The sequence below is a fragment of the Lampetra fluviatilis genome, chromosome 32, assembly GCF_964198595.1.
Source record: "Lampetra fluviatilis chromosome 32, kcLamFluv1.1, whole genome shotgun sequence".
Classification (NCBI taxonomy): Eukaryota; Metazoa; Chordata; class Hyperoartia; order Petromyzontiformes; family Petromyzontidae; genus Lampetra; species Lampetra fluviatilis.
In genome coordinates, this window is record NC_136306.1 from 3997175 (window position 1) to 4020472 (window position 23298).

General features: G+C 55.1%; 1 protein-coding gene across 4 annotated transcripts in view; it reads left to right on the forward strand.

Annotated features, from left to right (window-relative positions):
* LOC144943642 (plexin-B1-like) overlaps positions 1–23298 on the forward strand; it is a 115170-nt gene that overhangs the window by 9810 nt on the left and 82062 nt on the right. The window contains exon 1 of one of the 4 annotated variants that reach the window (XM_078871306.1): positions 16433–16477. The exons of the other annotated variants lie outside the window; for them this stretch is intronic. The gene's annotated coding sequence lies outside the window, so the exon portion shown is untranslated. Of the gene's footprint in view, positions 1–16432; positions 16478–23298 lie in introns of those variants that run through there. 4 annotated transcript variants of the gene reach the window in all.

A 23298-nucleotide genomic window follows, 5' to 3' on the forward strand; every position in this document is an offset into this window, starting at 1 on the left:
ACAACGGTGTTCCTCGCTGCCGATTACTCAAGTCCCCGATCCCCCTACTGGGATCGCGTTATCGCCATCCTCGAATCTTACCCAGACCCAGCAGAATGCTGGAGAACAGAGTGGAACCACGCAGACTTCCAGAATAGACACCTCATTTGACATTGATCCTCGACGGCGTGACTATCAACCGCTTCAGAACATCCCCAGGCCGATGCTGCATCACATCACCTTCATAAATGGAAGATTAAAGAGACGGCCAACATGGTGCGATTAAGGCCAATGCAAGCCAGACTGGACCACGTGGTAAACCACACTGTGGGCTGCGCTCCTACAATAGAGGAGGAAGAGGAACGGCAAAACCACACCAACTCTCTCCAGAAAGCCCTCGTCGTGGCGGGCAGCAGACCTCGACATTGGCAACGAGCTCTTGAACATCGAGCTGCCTTGCGAACGAACCGCACCCATCACTCCACACACAGTGCTCCCATCGCTCCACATCCAGCACTCAGCACTCGGATCACCCATCACACCGCACACAGCACCCATTACACTACAGCTGTCACTCCACACCCATCACACCACACACAGCACCCATTACACTACAGCTGTCACTCAGATCACCCATCACACCACACACAGCACCCATTACACTACAGCTGTCCCTCCACACCCATCACACCACACACAGCACCCATTACACTACAGCTGTCACTCCACACCCATCACACCGCACACAGCACCCATTACACTACAGCTGTCACTCCACACCCATCACACCACGCACAGCACCCATTACACTACAGCTGTCACTCCACACCCATCACACCACACACAGCACCCATTACACTACAGCTGTCACTCCACACCCATCACACCGCACACAGCACCCATTACACTACAGCTGTCACTCTACACCCATCACACCACGCACAGCACCCATTACACTACAGCTGTCACTCTACACCCATCACACCGCACACAGCACCCATTACACTACAGCTGTCACTCCACACCCATCACACCGCACACAGCACCCATTACACTACAGCTGTCACTCCACACCCATCAGACCACACACAGCACCCATTACACTACAGCTGTCACTCCACACCCATCACACCACGCACAGCACCCATTACACTACAGCTGTCACTCCACACCCATCACACCACGCACAGCACCCATTACACTACAGCTGTCACTCCACACCCATCACACCGCACACAGCACCCATTACACTACAGCTGTCACTCCACACCCATCACACCACACACAGCACCCATTACACTACAGCTGTCACTCCACACCCATCACACCACACACAGCACCCATTACACTACAGCTGTCACTCCACACCCATCACACCGCACACAGCACCCATTACACTACAGCTGTCACTCCACACCCATCACACCACACACAGCACCCATTACACTACAGCTGTCACTCCACACCCATCACACCGCACACAGCACCCATTACACTACAGCTGTCACTCCACACCCATCACACCACGCACAGCACCCATTACACTACAGCTGTCACTCCACACTCATCACACCACACACAGCACCCATTACACTACAGCTGTCACTCCACACCCATCACACCACACACAGCACCCATTACACTACAGCTGTCACTCCACACTCATCACACCACACACAGCACCCATTACACTACAGCTGTCACTCCACACTCATCACACCACACACAGCACCCATTACACTACAGCTGTCACTTCACACCCATCACACCGCACACAGCACCCATTACACTACAGCTGTCACTCCACACCCATCACACCACACACAGCACCCATTACACTACAGCTGTCACTCCACACCCATCACACCACACACAGCACCCATTACACTACAGCTGTCACTTCACACCCATCACACCACACACAGCACCCATTACACTACAGCTGTCACTCCACACCCATCACACCACACACAGCACCCATTACACTACAGCTGTCACTCCACACTCATCACACCACACACAGCACCCATTACACTACAGCTGTCACTCCACACTCATCACACCGCACACAGCACCCATTACACTACAGCTGTCACTCCACACTCATCACACCACGCACAGCACCCATTACACTACAGCTGTCACTCCACACTCATCACACCACACACAGCACCCATTACACTACAGCTGTCACTCCACACTCATCACACCACACACAGCACCCATTACACTACAGCTGTCACTCCACACTCATCACACCGCACACAGCACCCATTACACTACAGCTGTCACTCCACACCCATCACACCGCACACAGCACCCATTACACTACAGCTGTCACTCCACACCCATCACACCACACACAGCACCCATTACACTACAGCTGTCACTCCACACCCATCACACCACGCACAGCACCCATTACACTACAGCTGTCACTCCACACTCATCACACCACACACAGCACCCATTACACTACAGCTGTCACTCCACACCCATCACACCGCACACAGCACCCATTACACTACAGCTGTCACTCCACACCCATCACACCGCACACAGCACCCATTACACTACAGCTGTCACTCCACACCCATCACACCACACACAGCACCCATTACACTACAGCTGTCACTCCACACCCATCACACCACACACAGCACCCATTACACTACAGCTGTCACTCCACACCCATCACACCGCACACAGCACCCATTACACTACAGCTGTCACTCCACACCCATCACACCACACACAGCACCCATTACACTACAGCTGTCACTCCACACCCATCACACCACGCACAGCACCCATTACACTACAGCTGTCACTCCACACCCATCACACCACGCACAGCACCCATTACACTACAGCTGTCACTCCACACCCATCACACCGCACACAGCACCCATTACACTACAGCTGTCACTCCACACCCATCACACCACACACAGCACCCATTACACTACAGCTGTCACTCCACACCCATCACACCACGCACAGCACCCATTACACTACAGCTGTCACTCCACACCCATCACACCACGCACAGCACCCATTACACTACAGCTGTCACTCCACACCCATCACACCACACACAGCACCCATTACACTACAGCTGTCACTCCACACCCATCACACCACACACAGCACCCATTACACTACAGCTGTCACTCCACACCCATCACACCACGCACAGCACCCATTACACTACAGCTGTCACTCCACACCCATCACACCACGCACAGCACCCATTACACTACAGCTGTCACTCCACACCCATCACACCACACACAGCACCCATTACACTACAGCTGTCACTCCACACCCATCACACCACGCACAGCACCCATTACACTACAGCTGTCACTCCACACCCATCACACCACGCACAGCACCCATTACACTACAGCTGTCACTCCACACCCATCACACCACGCACAGCACCCATTACACTACAGCTGTCACTCCACACTCATCACACCACGCACAGCACCCATTACACTACAGCTGTCACTCCACACTCATCACACCACACACAGCACCCATTACACTACAGCTGTCACTCCACACCCATCACACCACACACAGCACCCATTACACTACAGCTGTCACTCCACACTCATCACACCACACACAGCACCCATTACACTACAGCTGTCACTCCACACCCATCACACCACACACAGCACCCATTACACTACAGCTGTCACTCCACACCCATCACACTACACACAGCACCCATTACACTACAGCTGTCACTTCACACCCATCACACCACGCACAGCACCCATTACACTACAGCTGTCACTCAGATCACCCATCACACCACACACAGCACCCATTACACTACAGCTGTCACTCTACACCCATCACACCACGCACAGCACCCATTACACTACAGCTGTCACTCCACACCCATCACACCACACACAGCACCCATTACACTATCGCCATCCCTCCAACTCCCATCGCTCCACACACATCACTATTCACCAGGCACTCCCATCACGCATCTCGGCTGCACTACTCTGCGGTGGTTGTCTCACCCCTACCCTCCCTCCGATTGTGGCCTGGGTGGACCCCCCCCCCCCCCGCATGTGTTGTGTGCGTGGAGCGGCGTTCTTCTTCTTGGCTTGCGAGCGGCTGATGAAATGGACAGTGGCTGCGTGTGTTTGCCAGCTCCGTTATAAATTGTGGGGGCTGTCCATGTCCTGACGAGTGGGGCAGCGGGATGGGGTGGTGGAGGGGCGGTGTGTGTGGGACAGGAAGGAGCGGGCGGGGGGCTGTGTTTGTATTGTCGATGGAACTCGGCTGGCCCCAACGCGCGTGTTGACCGCGCGTGTTGACCGAGTTCACCCATTGTGCTGTGCCCGTGACTTACTGCTGCCGCTGTCGCCACCACTGTGCCAGCTCCCCAATGTTTCTCTCTTGGCGCTCTCTCCGCTCTTCTGTTCGCTCGCCGGCTCGGTCGGCGGCAGAGCGGCGAGCGGCTGGCTCCGTTCTGGACATTTGTGAAAAAGAGCTTCATAGCTCACCGGCTTTCTCCAGGATGAATGAATAATAATGTTTCTGATTCTGAAATCCTGGTTGGGGTCGGTGAACTCTTAGCCCATCATCCCATTCATCCCTCCCGGGTGGATGCACACGAGCATCTACCCCGGGTACAGAGCGGCGGTGGAGGTTTTGCTGTGCAGGACTGTGGTGCTGACATCCGCGACCCACCAGTTTACTCCGTCAATGCCAAGTCGACCTAGAGGAGGCCCAGGCCCGGTTCGGATAATCACCACTGTTGATCGTGAACGGGAATCGAACTCTGATCGCATAGCTCGGCTCCATAACCACGGCACTTCTGCTCCCGGACTAATCTTGCACACCACCGTACCCGCTCACACGCACACACGCACACACGCGTACGCACCACCGCTGTGCTGTAAATCTCCTGGAGCCGTACCTGCTGCTGCTGCTGCCTGGAATGTTTATTTTATTGCCTGCCGCTTTAATCGCGCGGGAGAGCAGCTTGGCGAGTCGCAGCACGCGCCTCGTGTTGGAGCCGGCGTCCTGCGACGGTTTGTAGAGAGAGAGAGACACCTCCGTCGTGGCTGCTTTCTGTCATCCGTCTCTTCTGCCCCCCCCCCTCCTCCTCCTCCACTGCCGTTGGGGACAAGCAGGGGGGGTGGGTAGGGGGCTCCACCACGGGCGAGGGCTCAAATGTTGACCCCCCCCTGGGGTGGCACAGCTGCAGTAGACGCTTAAGCTGCGGAGGGGGGGGCGGGGGATACTCGTCTCTGATTGGACGGGAAGGGAGGGAGCCCCACAACCCAAAATTGATCACTTCCCCAGGACCCAGGGGGCCCGGGTGTCCGCACCCTCGACCCCACAGCCCACGGGCGGCTGAGTTGTTGTTTCAGAGCCGTCCGCTCTGTTTGTTTGAGAGCACCGTGTTTATTTTAATTGCCGTTTCTCGACAGGGACGCGAAACAGCCGAGGGGCATTCCCCCCCCCCCACTCGTTTTGACCGCGTGGCGGCGGCGGCGGAAGCGGCGATGGCCCTGACGGTCACCAAGGTGGCATGACGGTGGCATGACGATGGCATGACAGTGGCATGACGGTGGCACGGCTCGCGTGTGATGGAGCACGGCAGCGTGGCCCATGTCGGTCGGCTCCGGCCTTGGGTGTAGGGGTCACAACTCTGCGCCCCACAAACCAAACCCGGATGTATTTCTCAGTCAACCGAGCTGCTTCAGTTAGCCTAGCTAGGGCACCTGGTATGCAGGAGGTCGTGGGTACAATCCTGACCCTGAGGCCTGCTGTGTATTTGGAGTTTGTGTGGATTTTATCCGGATCCTCTGGTTTTTCCCTCCACATTTAGAAACAATCTTTTAGAGTATTTGGCTGCTATAAATTTCCACAGGATAAGCCAATTCGTTGAGCTATCAATTGTGGCCAGGTCGCTTCTGAAAAAGAGTTACATAGTTCAGTGGGCCTTACGTGGTTAAATAAGAAATAGTTTAGTTTTTATAGTATATTGGCTAAAAGAAGTTACCAGTGTAACTGGTCTTGGCCATACATCCCAATGTTAAAACATTTCCTGAAAATGACTAAATTTGGATCGTACACAGGAACATTACCGCCCCCCCCTCCTGCAAAAAACTTGGCAGAACTCTCCTGAAAAAGATCGTTAAGACTCGGTGAGGCTTTCCGAGTCTAATCGGTGCAGTAATATAAAAACTGTGCAATTTCCATTGATACGGTTCAACACAACGCAACGCCACCAGACCTCGGTACGAATTAATTCCTGCCTCCCGAATACAGACGCCAATTTGCTAGCAGGTGGCAACCCCAGCGAGTGATTGGGTGGGTGAGCTACCGATCTGGCAAATGAATGAATGAATGAGTGGGTGAGTGAGTGATTGAGTGGGGATGCCACCCGTTGCACAGAACAAACGCGTACATATTTCCCAGTCGACCTAGGTCAACACTGTACAGTATCCTGGAGTACAGTTCAACACTCGATCTCCAGAGCTAGAGTACAGTTCACTGCAAAGAGCATTCCACCAGACCTTGGTACTAAATTAATTCCTGCTACCAGAACGCAAGTGCCAGTTTCGAACAGGTGTCCAGGAACAACCCTAAACTAAAAACTACTCAAAACGAAAAAACTTAAATGAAACAATCTTTTTTTTTTTTCCAGGTAAGGTCCGCTGAGCTATATTGTTATTTTTCAAAAACCATCTGGCCCTGAAGGATAGTTCAACAAAGTGGCTTATCACGTGAAAATGTACAGCAGCCAAAATGCTCTTAAACGCATGTTGATTATAATAAATGTGGAGGAAAAATCCAGAGGACCCGCAGAAAAATTCCACGCGACCACGGGGAGAACACGCAAACTCCAAAAATACAGGCGGTCAGGGTTGGGACCGACCCTGACGCCTGTTTATTTGGTTAACATCTTGCCACCCGGCCGGACGGCAACTGTACTTAGTCGTACGCTTGGACGGAAATCCCTCTGGGCCCGCGTCCCCTTCTCGCCTCCTGCGCTGCTCGCGAGAGCTCCACTCTGTCGCCACTTGACACCTCGCTGACATGGCGCGTCACCCCTCCTCCAGCTCGTGCTTGAGTTCCACTTGGGTTCTCCCTTCTCTCTGGCAGTCGAGAAATGTTTGAGGCGGTTGTCCTGCCTCCCATAAATCTTGCCCAACCCTGTTGGTCCCATTCATGGTTGGGCCTCCCTTCCCGTGTTTGCCCCCTATCTGTGACTCCATGTCCACGTTTCTCATATCTGTGTCTCCCTACCTCTGGCTCCGTGCCCGTGTTTTTCTCTGCCTGTCTCTCTCATGCCTTTATCTCTCTGTCCATGGATCTCTCTTTTTGTCTCCCCTGTGTCTCCCTGCCTGTATCTCCTTACACTTTTCTCTGTACTTGTCCCTCCCACTACCTGTATTTCCCCAACTATATTTGTCTCCCCCCCACCGTCGCGGCCGCCGCTTTCCGTAAGTGCGTGAATCGCGCTTTTTAAGAGAGAGTATTTAAGAGAGAACGTGTGCCTTTTTGCTGGCTTACGATGAGTTCACTGCGTTTCCTCGACCGCATTGAGCGGAGGGCGGTGGGAAGCGGGCGCTGCGGCTCTCGTGAGATGCGAGCCCTGGGTTGACGCGCAGCGGCGTGAGTCCGGTCGGGAGGGGAACATGGAACGCGAATCTCCGTGACGAACTTGATGATGGCAGCTGCGATGATGACGACGGTGGTGGTTGTGTCTTGTGGAGCAATAGCCACATTTGACTGTACGATGTTAAGTTTTGATATCAAGTCGAGAGCATCGGAGACTTTAGCAGATATAGATTCCCATCGAGACCCATAGAGGTGGAGACCTATATATTCACTGAGGACGGTGGTGATGTGGTGTGGAAGAACAGGAAGACTTTAAAGTTAGGGGCCCGGAATTTCCGTCGTGCCGCCACAGTGATGCCTCCGCCGCGGGAATCTTTAGGAGCTGAATTGACCGAGGACCTGAAAGAGGAACACGTCGGTCTCCAGGAATCGGTCGCCATGACGGGAGAGCGGAACGGGAAGGGCTTACTTCAGCCTCCGCCGCTTGCGGCGACCAACGGAAGAGAAGAGAAGGAGGAGGAGGAACAGAGGGAGCGGCAGTTCACGTGTAAATATTTTTCTTGACCGGCTAAGAGCCCAATCTCCGTGACCGTAAAGCATGGGGAGGCCTTCATCCAGCAGTGGATAGTCACGAGGCAGCAGTAAGTTGGGTTTTCACTGCAGGAGGCCCGAAGGGAGCAGGCGGGCACCTGGGTAATTAAATCAACGAACGTTTGACGGATAGCGCCGTGCGGTCTGACGTAGAAGTGATACGGTGGGGGTTCCGAGGGCCCGCGTGTGCTCGCGTGCGGGTGCTAGCGTGCATGCGAGGGCGAACGTGGAGGTGGTTTGTGTGGTTTTCCATGCCGTCGTTGAATGCGTAACTGCACAGCAGTGCGCCACTCGGCCACGCCTCCGCCGTTGTGGACTCTGATCACGGTCCGCTGTAAAACGTGTGCCGTCCTTTGTCCCGGGACGGTGAGGCCCCTGCAGTGGTGGGAGTACAGTTCGTGTCGCTTGAGGCCAACGCGACCGCCAATAACGCCAGGCTGGTGTGAAACTCCGCGTGGCCTGGCGGTTGAGCGAAATGGCTCCTTAGCAGTTAAAGGGTTGCGGGTTACAATACCTCCGGGGTCGATAAAATAAGTACCGCATTATGCGGAAGTTAGAATTGGTCATAGGAATGTAAAATTTTTACCACTGGCTCGACCAGGGCTGTTAAATAGGACACAAGCAGGAAGTCACTCTGACTCTTTTTGAAAAGGGAAAGTAAAATCATAAATATAATGGTCCGACGTTTAGGGCAGTAGGGCCCTTGTTGTACATGGCAGAGAGAGAGATGGTTGGTTTCGGACCGGACCCTCATCACAACTCACCGAGAGACGAGATCCGTGTGTGTGTGTGCGCCGAGTGCCATCTGTGATGTGCCAGCAAGGCCGGCGATGCAAGAACAAATCGCTGCGCCCTCCGCGCTGGGGACACGGGCCCCGGGGAGCGCAGTGGAGTTTGCCTTGGGGACCCCTTGCATTCACTGTGGCTATTTTCCATTTCTCTTGAAGACAAATAACGTTTCCTCTAATTCGCCACAATCCCTTGTTCCGTTGCATGGGCATCGCAGATAGCATCGCCCCGCTCCGCTCCAAAGGTTTGTTGTTGTAGGTATGGAGGAGCGGAAGCATTGTGGTTAGCGCACTGCGCTACGCATCCCGGCGAACCCGAGTTTGATTTATGCTCCCAACTAATAATGGTAGCAAATATTTGAACCGGTCCTGGGCCCTCCCTTAGATCGACTCGGCCTCAAATGAGTACTTGGCGTGATGTGTAAACATCATCACTGGGGAGACCAAACCCGACACGATTGTTTCCCAAGGTTTGCTCTTGGGATTTAATTTTGGGGTGGGGGTGGTGAGGTGGAGAGGCAAGGGGTCGCCTATTCCTGGGCTATTGTCTACGGTGGGACGAGGTCACAACCCCTGGGGTCAGGACACAACGTTGCGTTGCAGGCGTTGGAGCCATCGCTGTAACCCTCGATTGTGATGGAATCCCATCGGAATGCGGCCGCTCTCGCCACACCACGGAGCTCGGCAGGGTTGTGCCTGGGTGGTTCTTGTGTGTGTGTGAGCGCCACGTGCCGCAGGTGTTCTAGGCAATGGGGCTGCGTGGTGGGCATCGCGAGTGCTGGGCCAGCAATGCTCAGGTCCAGGGCTTGAATCCAGGCAATCGCCTGCTATTTAACCGGTCAGCAATGACTCGTACAGAAACCCATTAACTCACACGGAGACCCATAGACTCACATAGACTGGGTCGTGAGAAAATCGGGTTTCCATGTATAGTGGGTTGATGGTCTCAGCCCAGTCACGTGACATTATGGTCGTTTCTGTATTTACTTCGGGTATTTTCCAGATCTGTATTACTCTCGTTGGCTGGAGTGGTTTGGAAAGTACTACAGTTCGCTGCGTGGGCCAGAGGTCACGTGAAGGAATTTAAGGGGTAGCTCTGTGGTATCTCCTTCCGGAGGCCATTTTCTTATCGCAGGGGCTCGTACTGCCCAGCGAACAATCCGAATGGCGTCTCTGTCTGGGGACACGGATAGCGCAGCCGGTGGATGTTAAAATCAATGGGGCCGCCTCCCAAACTGAGCTCCCGTGACTGCAGGCTGCCCAGCCGGCCGCACTTTACACTTCATTGCTTAAGGACAATACTTATGAAGAAGAATAACAAAATAAATAATCAGCTACTCTCAATCCACTTTCGGATTAAGAAGGACTCGCCACGACATGTCGGTTGTGCGGTTTGTTTGACAGGACTTCACCCAAGCTGGTCACTTTGGGTCCGTGAAGAGTCGAGCATGGGGGCGGGGAGGACAGGAGATCGCATCGTCACGTCGCACGCTCCAGTGATGTTCGCCGTGGCCGGCAACCGAACTCAGGCCGCCGGGTCCATAGCGCAGTGCTAATGCTAACGCCTCTTACCGCCGCTCCAACTAACACGAACAACAACGAACGATGGTTATTGTATATTTATATAAAACCCACCCACGGACGTGACGGACGGCGAGAGCATGAAATGTTGCGAGATTGCGGTCCGAGCGTTGGTGGCTGCGATGACAGCATGCCGAGCAATGGAATGGCCCCGAGTGGGGACTGTGTGTGTCAGGGACGATGACCCTTGAGACGAACATCTGGCTCACGGGGAGGGGTGGGGGAGGGGGGGGGGCCTTGGCCAGACGCATCGCACGCAGTCTCCGAGGCTCTCGCCGCCCAGAAAAGGATGCTGCTGCTGCTGCCGCCGCCACCACCGCGGAGCGACGTACAGCAGCACCGTGGCTGGACTGGTGATCCAGAGGGTCGCCCCTTCAGACCGATCTTTTGGCGCGCGGCAGTTGAAACGATGGGGCCAGGTTTCTTAAATCTATAAACTTAAAAAAACTAAACAGTTTTTTTTATTTTACCGGTTAATGCCCACGGAGCTATGCAGCTCTTTTTTTTTAGAAGCGACCTGGCCACAAATAATAGCCCAATGAAGTGGCTGGTCATGTAGAAATGTATAGGAACCAAATACTCTAAACGCATTTTGATTCTAAATGTGGAGGGAAAAACTGGAGGACTTAGAGGAAAATCCACGTGACCACGGAGAGCGAGAGACACGCAAACTCCAAATATACAGCAGGTGTCAGGGTCGGGATCAAACCCACGACCTCCTGCATACCAGGCGGCAGAGTGGAGACCGAACGGAGAAGCAGGAGGGAGACGGCGGAAGAGACGGTGGCGGTGAAGGGCGTCATCAGAGGGGGTCGGAGGCCACGGGCAAACAGGAGCAGCCAGGCGGCGAAATAGGGAGAGCGTGGGGGGGAGGAAGTTCCCGGACGACGACAGCAGCAGCAGCAACAACAACAACAGCCACTCCCTCCTCCTGGCGCCTTCACACAGTGGGCCCGTTGAGCGATAAACTCGCTCGGTAACAACGCAGAGATGGAGATCGCTTCCGCGAACTCCCAATCGGTTTTGGCGAGTGCTGTTAGCGCCGAGCGCCAATTGAGGCAAGGAGGCGGAAAGTGGGGGGGGGGGGTCATTCCTGGACCAGGCAGCCACTGACTCGGGACATTTCATTTTTGAGACTGCGGGGGTGGGGCGTGGGGGAGCATTTTTTTGGGTTGAGTGGACCTAGAAGAGTCCTGTGTCAAACGCAGATGCCGCGACTGATGAGACCAGTGGTGGTGGAATTTGTGCCACAGCTCTGCGCCAGTAGCATCCGGGTACGCGTGGTTTGTGTGTAAACACGGCCAATCAACACCGCTACTGTTTACCATGACCGGTAACAGCTGCCACAACCGCATCAACAACCGCGACCGTCACTACAGCCATTACACCTACTGATAAAACACAGCCACAACCGCTACCGCAGCCGCCACCACCGCCGCTGCTGCTGCGGCATTGCGAGCGTTGCAGCGTCGCCGTGCGGAGTTAAACCCCCGACGCTTCCCGTTAGCTGCCCCCACCCTAGTCTCCACTCGCAAACCGAGGTCTCCTGTCTCTCTCATCGCTGCCACCGGCCGTTACCGCGACCGCCGGCACCACAGCCAAGCACATCCTCTGTCCCGTTGTCCAGAACGATTGGGGGGGGGGGCGACACACGAGGGCCGTCCCCTATGTCGGTGGGGTTCATCCCCCCCCCCATCCCGTGGGGAGAAGAGAAGCCACAGGGGTCTGCAGCTGAGCAGATGGGTCTGGCCGTGAACAGGGAGGAGGGGGGGAGGGCTTTGTGGTGGGGGGGTTTTGAGACGGGCTGCGCTTGACGTTAATTGGCTGCGAATGGCGCGTGGGCCGATTGAGATGTAACGACACTCGGCCCGAAACCGCTGCCTTCACCTGCGCCCGATCACCCGTGGCCCGGCGGTGGTCGTGGTGGTGGTGGTCGTGGTGGTCGTGGTGGTCGTGGTGGTGGTCGTGGTGGTGGTGGTCGTGGTGGTGGTGGTGGTCGTGGTGGTGGTCGTGGTGGTGGTCGTGGTGGTGGTGGTCGTGGTGGTGGTGGTCGTGGTGGTCGTGGTGGTGGTCGTGGTGGTGGTGGTGGTGGTGGTGGTGGTCGTGGTGGTGGTCGTGGTTGTGGTGGTGGTGGTGGTCGTGGTGGTGGTGGTGGTCGTGGTGGTGGTGGTCGTGGTGGTGGTGGTCGTGGTGGTGGTGGTCGTGGTGGTGGTGGTCGTGGTGGTGGTGGTCGTGGTGGTGGTGGTCGTGGTGGTGGTGGTCGTGGTGGTGGTGGTCGTGGTGGTGGTGGTCGTGGTGGTCGTGGTGGTGGTGGTCGTGATGACCGTGCCCGCGCAGCCGGGACAGCAACTGTGTCCGTCCCCCAAGCCGCTGTAATTGTCCCCACACGTGACACGGTGATGGGGGGGGGCCCCTTCTGGAGGAGGAGCAGCCCCTTGCCCCCTATTTGTGAGCTGCCCCCCCCCCTGTCCCCAGGGCAGAGCTGGTGCCCTCGTTGAATACATATCTAATTAGGCAGCGCGTTGTTCCACGCCGGGCGTCTGTGCCATTGTACACGGTGAGATCTCGCGCTCTGATAATTACGGCACACCTGCTCTTCGCACGGCGTGCTCATGCGCGCGTCGTGTGGCCGGACGTGGCGGTGCTGCTGCCCCCCCCCCCTCGTGTGCCGTGGCGTCTTTTAATAGGTGCTCGCTTCCAGCACTTGCCCCAACAGTCTGTTGAAGGCTATACGGGAGCAGGGGGGATCTCTGTCTTTGTGTGCGGGGTGGTTTACGCCCCCCCCCCCCACCATTTTTCACCGAGTGGCGGTGACAAGGCCAGGTTGCTTGTGCCAGGCTAGGGACACTTGTGCCAGGCCGTCGCGTGAAGTGTCGGAGGCCTTGCTGACAGGAGGTCCCGGGGCAGACCCAAGTGTTACGCGGTTGACCCGACCGGCCAATGCTCAGACACGAGCACTCTAACTCGCGAAAGACAAAGATCGCCCCGTGTAGCCTTCACAGACTGGAGGGGCAAGTGTTGTTATCGAGCACCTATGAAGGCCGGAGTGGAAAACGATGGGGTGGGTGGCCAGTACCACGCCCGACCGCTTTTGTCTCCCCAGTGCTAGCGATGTTTACACACCGCACCAGGTACTCATTTGAGGCTGAGTCGACCTAGGGGAGGCCCAGGACCGGTTCAGATAATCGTCACTGGTGTTGACCGTGAGCGGGAATCGAACCCGGGTCGCCGGGTTCGTAGCGCAGCGCGCTAACCGCTACACCACACCTCCCCACACTCGCACTCTCACTCGCACACACACTCGCAGGCACTCGCATATTACGCACTCGCACTCGCTGACATTTCCCTTTTGCGGTAACATCGTAATATCTGGATAGGAACCGTTCTGAAAACTGCTGGTACACTCGTCTGATGTTCTGAGAAGAGCTGGTGTGCCGTGCCGACGTTATTCCGACACTGCGTGTAACATTTATTTCCCGCTCACCCACTGACTCACTCACCTGGTACATGTGTCAGGTGTTCTCAAGTGCTGGTATGACATTGCTGGGTTCATACCGGCACATTTCCTCCACTGTATAACACTGCTCGCCCACTCACTCACCCACTCACTCACTCACTCACCCACTCACCCACTCACTCACCCACCCACCCACCCACTCACCCACTCACTCATCCACTCGCCCACTCACTCACCCACTCGCCCACTCACTCACCCACTCGCCCACCCACTCGCCCACTCACTCACCTACTTGCCCACTCACCCGCTCACTCACCCACTCACTCACCCACTCACCCGGTTCACGTGTCTGGTGTTCTGAGAAGTGCTGGTGTGACGTACCGGCATTATATCGGCACACTTCCACCATTGCGTATGCACACACGCACATCCACACACACTGGTCGCGCACATAAACGCACTGGCACACAGACGCGTCCCCACAATAAACAAAGACCCCCATATAGCCTTAACAGACTGTTGGGGCAAGTGCTGTTAGCGACCACCTATGAAGGCCGCAATGGCACACGAGGGGGTGGGTGGCCAGCACCACGCCCGACCGCCTTTGTCTTCCCAGTGGCGATGTTTACACACCGCACCCGGTACTTATTTGAGGCTGAGTTGACCTAGGGGAGGCCCAAGACCGGTTCAGATAATCGTCACTGGTGTTGGCCGTGAGCGGGAATCGAACCCGGGTCGCCAGGTTCATAGCGCAGCGCGCTAACTGCTACACTACCGCATCCCCACACACACACACATTCACACACAAAGACACATTTGTGCGCGCGCACACACGCGCTCATTTGCACACACACGTGCATACGCACGCAGGCATTCAGGCGCACAAACTCACGTTGTAGTTTCACCCCCGCAACACCTGACCCCCACTGCCCCCCTCTTATTCTCGAAGAGCAGTTTCGTCTTGTCGCATACGTTGCTTTCATGTTAATAATTAAACAAACTGATTACAACACCCACACAGGCACGCTCGCCTACACGCTCGACCACACGCGCACTCGCGCTCGGCCGCACACGCACAGGCAGAAATACGCTCGGCCACGCACTTGCTCGGCCACGCACGCACGCACACACGCGCTCGGCCACTCACGCACGCACACACGCGCTCGGCCACGCACGCACGCACACACGCGCTCGGCCACTCACGCACGCACACACGCGCTCGGCCACGCACGCACGCACACACGCGCTCGGCCACGCACGCACACACAACGCAGGAAGCACATTGGGCGGGTATTCAGTGCCCTCTTCCCCATCGCCAGCTTCATGAACGCTCGCTCCAGCTGCTGACTCAGAGCGAGCGAGCGCCACCCTCCCGCCTCTCCCCCACATTTCTCCCCCCCCCCTCCAAGATGCGATGCACCCTAAACAGAACCCCCCACGCTCACAGGTTCCTTGGCTCCGTGCTCCCTCTTGCTCCCGCTCCTCATCGTCATCCTCTGTTGGCCTGCCCCGCAGACGCATGGAGTTCATATTTGACTCGGAAAACTGGAAAAAAAAAAATCTTCCAACGGGGACTCCCCTTGGTGGTTGTGCCGGCTGGGTTTGTGGGGGGACTGAGAGGGGGGGGGGCTGAGGGAGGGTGGGGTGCTGAGAGAGGAACGGTCGGAGCTGTGCCGCTACGAACCCCGCGTCGTCGCGTCAATCCGAAGCGTGCCACGAAACCGTCGCGCGGCCGCCCCCCCCCCCCGACGTGGATGACTGCGCGTCCCACCTCCATCCCGCCGCCGCTCGCTGGGGGCCCGTGGCGGCGGCGGGTGCACGGCGGACAAGTGCGGTTGCACCCCACAGCAGGAATGTGGAATTTTCCATCGCCGATAGAGGAAGCTACGGCGGCGGCGGGGATGATCGCAGCGCCGTCGTCGTGCATCGTTGTCGAGTCCCCGCCCCCACCGCGCCAGCGACGCGACGTCACGGTTCAGGGTCGCGATCTGTTTCAAGAATGTATTTGTTTGATGTTTGTTTTTACCGTCTCATTTTGTATCGCGCCTCGTTTCCTTCTCTCGCTTGTACAGTTTCGCTTGCGCAATCGGCCCTGAACGACTCGTCGACGCGATGGTTCGCGGTGAGCCTCGGAGTGGCCGCGATAACCTCGCCCCAACGGGTTCCTGGACAGTGCCTCGAGATGCTGTCCCCTGTCGGGAGCTGGGAAAATACAAACGTCGCTCCGGCCGCGCTGCTAACGATATTGACCAGCGTCGCGTCACATTACCAATTCTGAGTTCGAGAGTTCAAAGCCGGGTTGAAAAGCTGATGTTGTGGATGTTATTGCTCGGCCCGCAGTTTGCTGCCAAGGGAGTTGCAAGCCTTGGGCCCAGTGTAGAAGGCGCCGCTCCCAACACTGTGGTCTGTGCACGCGGGGACGCCGTTGTCCGAGCTGTCTGCGGAGCGAAGACCGGCGCCGTGATCGGAGGTCTGCTATGGGATGTGAGGGCTTTGGACAAGTAGACTGGACCTTTGTTTATATAATAGGCTATGTGCGTTTATAGGCAGCAGAGTTGATGCACAATTCGGGGGTGGGTGAATTATTGGCTGAGTGTGCGTGCGTGCGTGCGTGGATGGATGGATGGGTGAGTAGTCGTGTGCATGAATAGGCAGCAGAGAGTTGATACACTATCCAAAAGTGCACTGGGAGCCGGGGCAACTCTGGAAGAGCAGAGGTGTGACACGCTCATGGAAGGCGAAAGTAGTCCCAGAGCTCGCCTGGCTGCCAACAACGTCACCTGTTGCAAGAGTGTTTCCCTATAAAGCCACGCACGCGTGGTTAGGCCTCGGAAAGGTAAGGTAAAAGTTAAAAGGTAAAAACAATGAGCCGACCTTTACCCTACCTTTTACCTTACCACAATACAATCACGCTACCCTACCTTTTACCCTTCAGCAGGTAAGGTAAAAGGTAAAAGGTGAAAAGCAACGAGCCTACCTTTTACCCTACCTTTTACCCTTACCCCATACAAATTACCCGATTACAGGGTAATTACTAGGGAACTACACATCAACAAGGTTTATAACGGTAAATATAGAATATTCTCGATTATTCCGATTTTACACGCTTTCTATTAACTCACTGTCTGTTGTTGTCATTGTTGTTGTCTTTGTCATCGTTGTTGTATCCTAAAATCTTGCAACTCAATTATTACCCACTTCCTAATGTGGTATCGACTGCAAACTTCGTATACTTATATCATACTGATGACAATACTATATTCTGTCAATAAACAAATATATATTTCTTAACATTGTTTTTTATATGTTATGTTTCGGCTTGGGTCTAATTGTCCACGCTCAACTGACGTTGGCTGTAAATCACCACGGCCCCTTACGTTGTGGCAAGCTTCGGGGCCACTTCCTGGAGTCGTGGAGTTCTGCCATTACGAGTACATTTAATAAAAGCGTGTTTTTTTAAAGTTTATTTTAAACATTACTTATTAAATGGAGGCCACGGACTGCGCCACGGAGCTTTTAGCGGTAAACAAGGCACCGTATTTACCGGGTAATACTTCACGCTACCTTTACCCTACCGGGTAACTCTTCCGAGCTACCTTTACCCTACCCTTTACCTTACCCCTTGGCATGTCGACACCTTTACCCTTTACCTTTACCCTTTTTCCCGGTAAAAAGGGTAAATTACCTCACCTTGCCGAGGCCTACGCGTGGTGTTACCGAGGAACGCGCGTTCAGTTGTTTTGCTGTGTTTGCGTCGTGGGGTTTTTGGTGGCTGTGACTGGTTGTGTGGTCAGAGGGATCGCACGCGCGCGCACGCACGCACGTACACGCTTGCGTGCTGCGCAGCTGTTGAGGTAGATTAATTCCCAATCCCCATCGGTATCCAGGAACCACGCAAAGATCAATCAACACTTGTAAAATAAGCAGCAAAGTGATGTTTTGGTTCCAGAAATGGTAAAACCTATTGTTGTTTTTCATCATTTTGGATGCTGTCAAAAAGGTCCCGTAGAAGCGCCAAAATATACATTGTTGATATAATAAACCAATATCGTGCTTCACGATGGGTTTATTTTGGTTTAGGTCGTGTCGGTGTCGTGTAGGTGTCGTGTATATCGTTAATTAGAACTGCCTCCCCACCACTCGACGACAAAGACGAGCGGCATCGAGCTGTCACGAGGGCCGGTGCTACGTTGACGATGCCGGGCGGCGTCTCCCGCGACCCGTCGAACCGAATCGTGGACGGACTTCTGCAGCTCCACCGTTCCTTTGCTGGGCAACAAAGCCGCCGATTGGGCCCAGGTGTCCCACGTGGCGCCCAGTGCGGTTTGTCTGGCTGTGTCGGGTGGAGGGGGGAGGGTACACCGGGCAAGGCACACTCGTCGTCCCTCGCTTAACGCGGTGGTAGTTGTCGTAGGAGATGCCTTCCTGAAAAGCGTCGCGTTGAGAGAAATCTACTTTAAGCGAGGAACTAATGAGTTAACGAATCGCATTTGCATCGCGGTATAAAATCATCCGCCAGCCACCCCATGGCAAGACAAAGAACTGAGATGAGGGTACGCCACGCTCTATCATTCCGCGTACTGTGTTTCACCGTTTCGCCGCGCAGCTCAAGAAAGTAGTATGTCGTCGACCGCTCGGAGACCGCGTGGTCATAATGGCCGCGTTCCTCGTTATAACGGTGCGCGATCCGCGTTGCGAGAAAAGTTTTCCATCGTGTTGCAGTGAAAGCACGTTAAACGAGGACTTGCCATACGCACTGCACAATCCAACCTCAACAGAAACAAATGATGACTTAAAAAAATCAGTGGGGGTCACGATGATTTATTTTTTATTTTCCAGAGTCTGCACCGTGCGGTTGTGCTCAGAGACGTTGCAGTGGTGCACGAGCACAACTAAGCAAAACAAACTCGACGCGTTCCGTGTCAATAGCCGCACGCGCACGCAGCCACTTCAGCAGAGGCGGTCCATGGGCCCGGGCAGCAATTGGTGCCACCTAAGGTATCAAAACCTTCGTCCTACGTATTTATTTACACTGCCAATGCGAGCGGATTGCTCGATCAGCCACTCATTTCAAAGTGGTTATTGCACATTTCACCGTTTACTGCCCACATAAAGGAATTGGAACGCACTAAAGCAATGTCACCCCGGGTGGCACTGACGAGTGACGTTCGAGCGTTTATTATCGCGCCGTCTCGTGAGTCGAGGCCGTCGCGTGCGCGCCGCGCCTATCGCACATCGGAAGCTCTATGAAAAGACGGCACCTTTCTAAGTCTGTTGTGGAAACCGGCTCAGATGTTCGGCCGTCAAAACTAACCAACTCGCCCACGATGTGAGATGATGCGAGAGCCAGCTGTGTGTGTGTGCGCGCGTGTTCACTCGGCCTCAAATGAGCACCTGGTGCGGTGTGTAAACGTCGACACTTGGGAGACAAAGGCGGCCGGGCGTAGTGCTCACCATCCACACCCTCGTGTGCCGCGCTGACCTTTCATAGGTGCTCGGTAACAGCACTTGCCCCAACAGCCCATTTAGGCGTTGCGGGGGATCTTTGCCTTTGTTCACGCTTCAGGGTGCCCACCCCCACACCCTCTTATCGGGTCTGGGCTCGTGGGCTCTCTGGGAGATCACCCTCTGCAACATTGACTCCAGTTTCCGGCAGCGCTGGTATATCGAACACGGGGCTTCCCCCCCCTCCTCCCTCTCACCAGAGGTCGCAATCGGGTACCCGTACCCTACCCGGGTACGGGTACCCATTTGCGACCCTGGTGCGGCCGGGTACGGGTACGGGTAAGCCGTGAGTCACTGGTGAGTAACTGTTTGTCACTCATTTCTCAACGTCTTGTCTCTTCTCACAATTCAAGTTCCTAGAATCAACCCACCCGCGGCTGCAACATTGATTCATCCCAGAGGTCGCAATCGGGTACCCGTACCCTACCCGATACCCGGCCGGGTACGGGTAGCCGGGTATCGGGTAGGGTACGGGTATCAGGTAAGGAATCAAAACCCGTTTGCGACCTCTGCCTCTCACCCAACTGTTTTCGAATGACTCGGGTCTCTTGTTGAGTCGTCGTCGTTTATGAGGTTATTTATCCCCCCCGGGGTTATTTACGATTTGTGTCTCTTGAAAACATTCTTCGTGAAGGCCGTCAAGTTCTGCTTCGTCTTTGCATGGCTGACGCTGATGCGGAACAGCGGCTGTAATTTTACGCCGAGGTGGTTGTTGAGCCAGATGATGGCATCGGGACCAGCGGAGTGCAGCATCTCTGATGACGATGACGATGTCGCCTCCTCCTCTGTGTTTGTGACTCTGGCACCGAGCCCACGTCACGCGTCCCGTGGTTCCATTCTGGGTGGTGACCGCAGTCACCGCACACTGCCTGGAGATTTTGTAATCTCTCATTTGTGCATCATCATTATCAAGGATCCGCATCTGCCGTTGCCATGGTTACGGCGCCGATGCGGTTTAGAGTTTGGATCCAAAAGCCAATCAAATGGCTGCCCAGCAACATAGACTTCTACTGTCGTAAATAAAATGAGAGGTATTATCTTTGATGGTTTGACGTCAGATTTTTGGCGCATTCCGTCACGGTCCGAGCGTTGGTGCCAGCAGCGTGCGCCATGATGAACACCGCCGTTGTTCGTGCGCAGCGGCGTCTTGAGATGCCGGAAAGTTCCGTCGCAACGCGTGCACCGCGACTTTGCCCTGCTGTCGCATCATCACCACGCCTGCTAGCGGCGGCCAGTCTAGCGTGGTGAAATGCATCACCGAAACTCTTAAATCTTAAACAACTGCACTGACTCTGACCTCGGCTGTTACAAATGGTAGCCGCTGTTCGCGTCGTTATTATTGGTGCTCGTTAACGCGACGTGTCTTGGCTCGGAGCTGCGAGTGCTGCTGCTGCAGTGGGTTTGGGGAGAATCTCATCGGAATGCAGTTGTCGCCGTGGTGGTGGCGGTGAGGCCTGTAACGCGACACGGTTGTGGAGGCGGCAACGAGGGTTGGTGGATCACCGCGCAGATGTCGCGAAACTTCCCTCCTCCTCTGTGGGTGGGCGTCGAGGAGACGATGTCCGTACCCTGGCTTTCCCAGGAGCGGGGATAGCACGCACGTTGGGGGTGTTCTCCGGGTTGCCCTGGTTTCTTCCCACGTGCACAATAAACACTCAGAAAATTTGGTGAAAACATCTCCATGTAAAAACCCAATGCAGGCAGGACCCCCCCTCCCCCACCCTGTGAGAGAGAGAGAGAAGTCCTCGGACCCTTTGTGGCTTCCTGGGTAAAAATGGCCATTACCTCCTACGACTATTTACTATGCTGGCGGGAGACGTGAATCGAGTCATGGGTGCGGTCAGGGATGAGATCTGATCGTAGTCCAGCCTCGTCGTCCCCCCTTATTAAGGCTAATGAGGCAATTTAACCGTGTAATAGAATAAGGGATGGGGGAGAATCGTCAAGCCTCGTGGCCATCTGACGGGCCGTGGGTATGTGTGTGTGCGTGTGTTTGTGTGCGCGTGTGTACGTAGCGGTGGCGCAGTGGTTAGCGGGCTGCGCTACGAATCCAGCGATTCCCGCTCACAGCCTACACCGGTGCCGATTATCTGAACCCGTCTAGGGCCTCTCCTAGGTCGACTCAGCCTTAAGTTAGTACTTGGTACGGCCACTGGGGAGACAAAGGTGGCTGGGCGTGGAGCTGGCCACCGACCACCTCGTGTGCCGTTCTGGCCTTCAACGGCGCTCGCTAACAGCGCTTGCCCCAGCAGTCTGTTAAGGCTATACTGGGGGGGAGGGGATCTTTGTCTTTTATCTTTGATGTAAATAAGCAAGGAATTTTCTCCACTGAGGTGAAACGTCGGACAATCCCCGTCGTGCCGTCCACCTCCTGGAGAAATGTGTTCCAGTTGCGCTCCCCTCACCGCGGGCTAGCAACGCGCCCGCGCGCCTCTGCTCGCCGTGCTTTGCGGAGGGCTGGGGCTGGTGGAGCACGCGGAGATTTGCGGAACTCCCAAATTGAGCTGCGCTCCGAGGCGGTCACGCTGGCGCAGCGAGGAGGTTCCGTGAATCCATCCGTGCATCCATCCGTGCCGCCCTTGTGAGTGTTGTCTCCAGATTGTTGCGCATGGTGGGTCCCCCTCCCCCCCCCCCCTGTGTACTCTTTTTTTTTTTCCGCACTCGAGATAAACAAAAGAAGGATTTTGTCAAATATGCCAGCGCAAAGATTTCCTTCGGAAGACCATTGAGACTTTACCGAATGAACCAAAGAGTGGATCCTTGCAGTCACGAAAACTTCAAATCTAGAATGAAAGCAATGAGACTCTTGGAGGTTTTCCTTAGATATACACCACAGGCGAGGTTGTTAACATCTCACCACGGTGGCTAGGAGATGTTGACTACCTCGTCTGGTATACAGGAGGTCGTGGGTTTAATCCAGACCCTGACGCCCGTATATTTGGAGTTTGCACGTTCTCCCCCGTGGTCTTGTAGATTTTTTTTTCTGCGTCCTCCGGTTTTTCCCTGTACATTTAGAATCAACATCATGCGTTTCGAGTATTTGGCTGCTATAAATTTCCACATGACAAGCCCACGCCGTTGAGCTATAATTTGTGATAGCCAGACCGCTTCTGAAAAAGAGCTATACAGCTCAGCGGACCTCACCTGGTAAAAAAAAATGTTTTGTTAAGTTAAGTTTGAATTGTTAACGTCATCATCACAGGCCACGTAGCCCCACCAGAGAGCCCTTGGTGGGCTGCGCCGATGTGCGCGCACGCGGAATTCACATTCCTGTTGCCACTCGCCTCTTGTCACCTCTGGGGTGGGGAGGCACTCTGGTCCCCCCTTGTCTCAACGCTGCACCCGATACACTTCAGAGTGAAGCTGTAGCCAGGGGTGATGGACGATCCAGCACCCACGTCTTCGCTGGTTCACTCTCAGTCACCTCCGTTTCACTGTCTGGACATCTGTGGAGAAGGCCTTCATAGCTCTTCGGATTCCTCCAGACTAAATGAAGATTCTCATTCCATCTCTCCGATCACTACTACTACCACCATGGTCACTCACGCACTCACCCGTTCACTCACTGATCCACTCACCCACTCGCCCGCCCGCCCACTCACCCACCCACCCACCTCACCACAGGTCACGACACTGCTCTTCTGCCTCTTCCCTCTCACTGCTCCAACTTTGGAATTCTCTCCCTTCTTCTAGTATTTTCAGCTTCCTATAACGACTGTAACCTCACTCGGTTCAAGATGCGTCTCGACGCTTATCCGGTATTGCAGCATTCACTTGCTGTTTGTT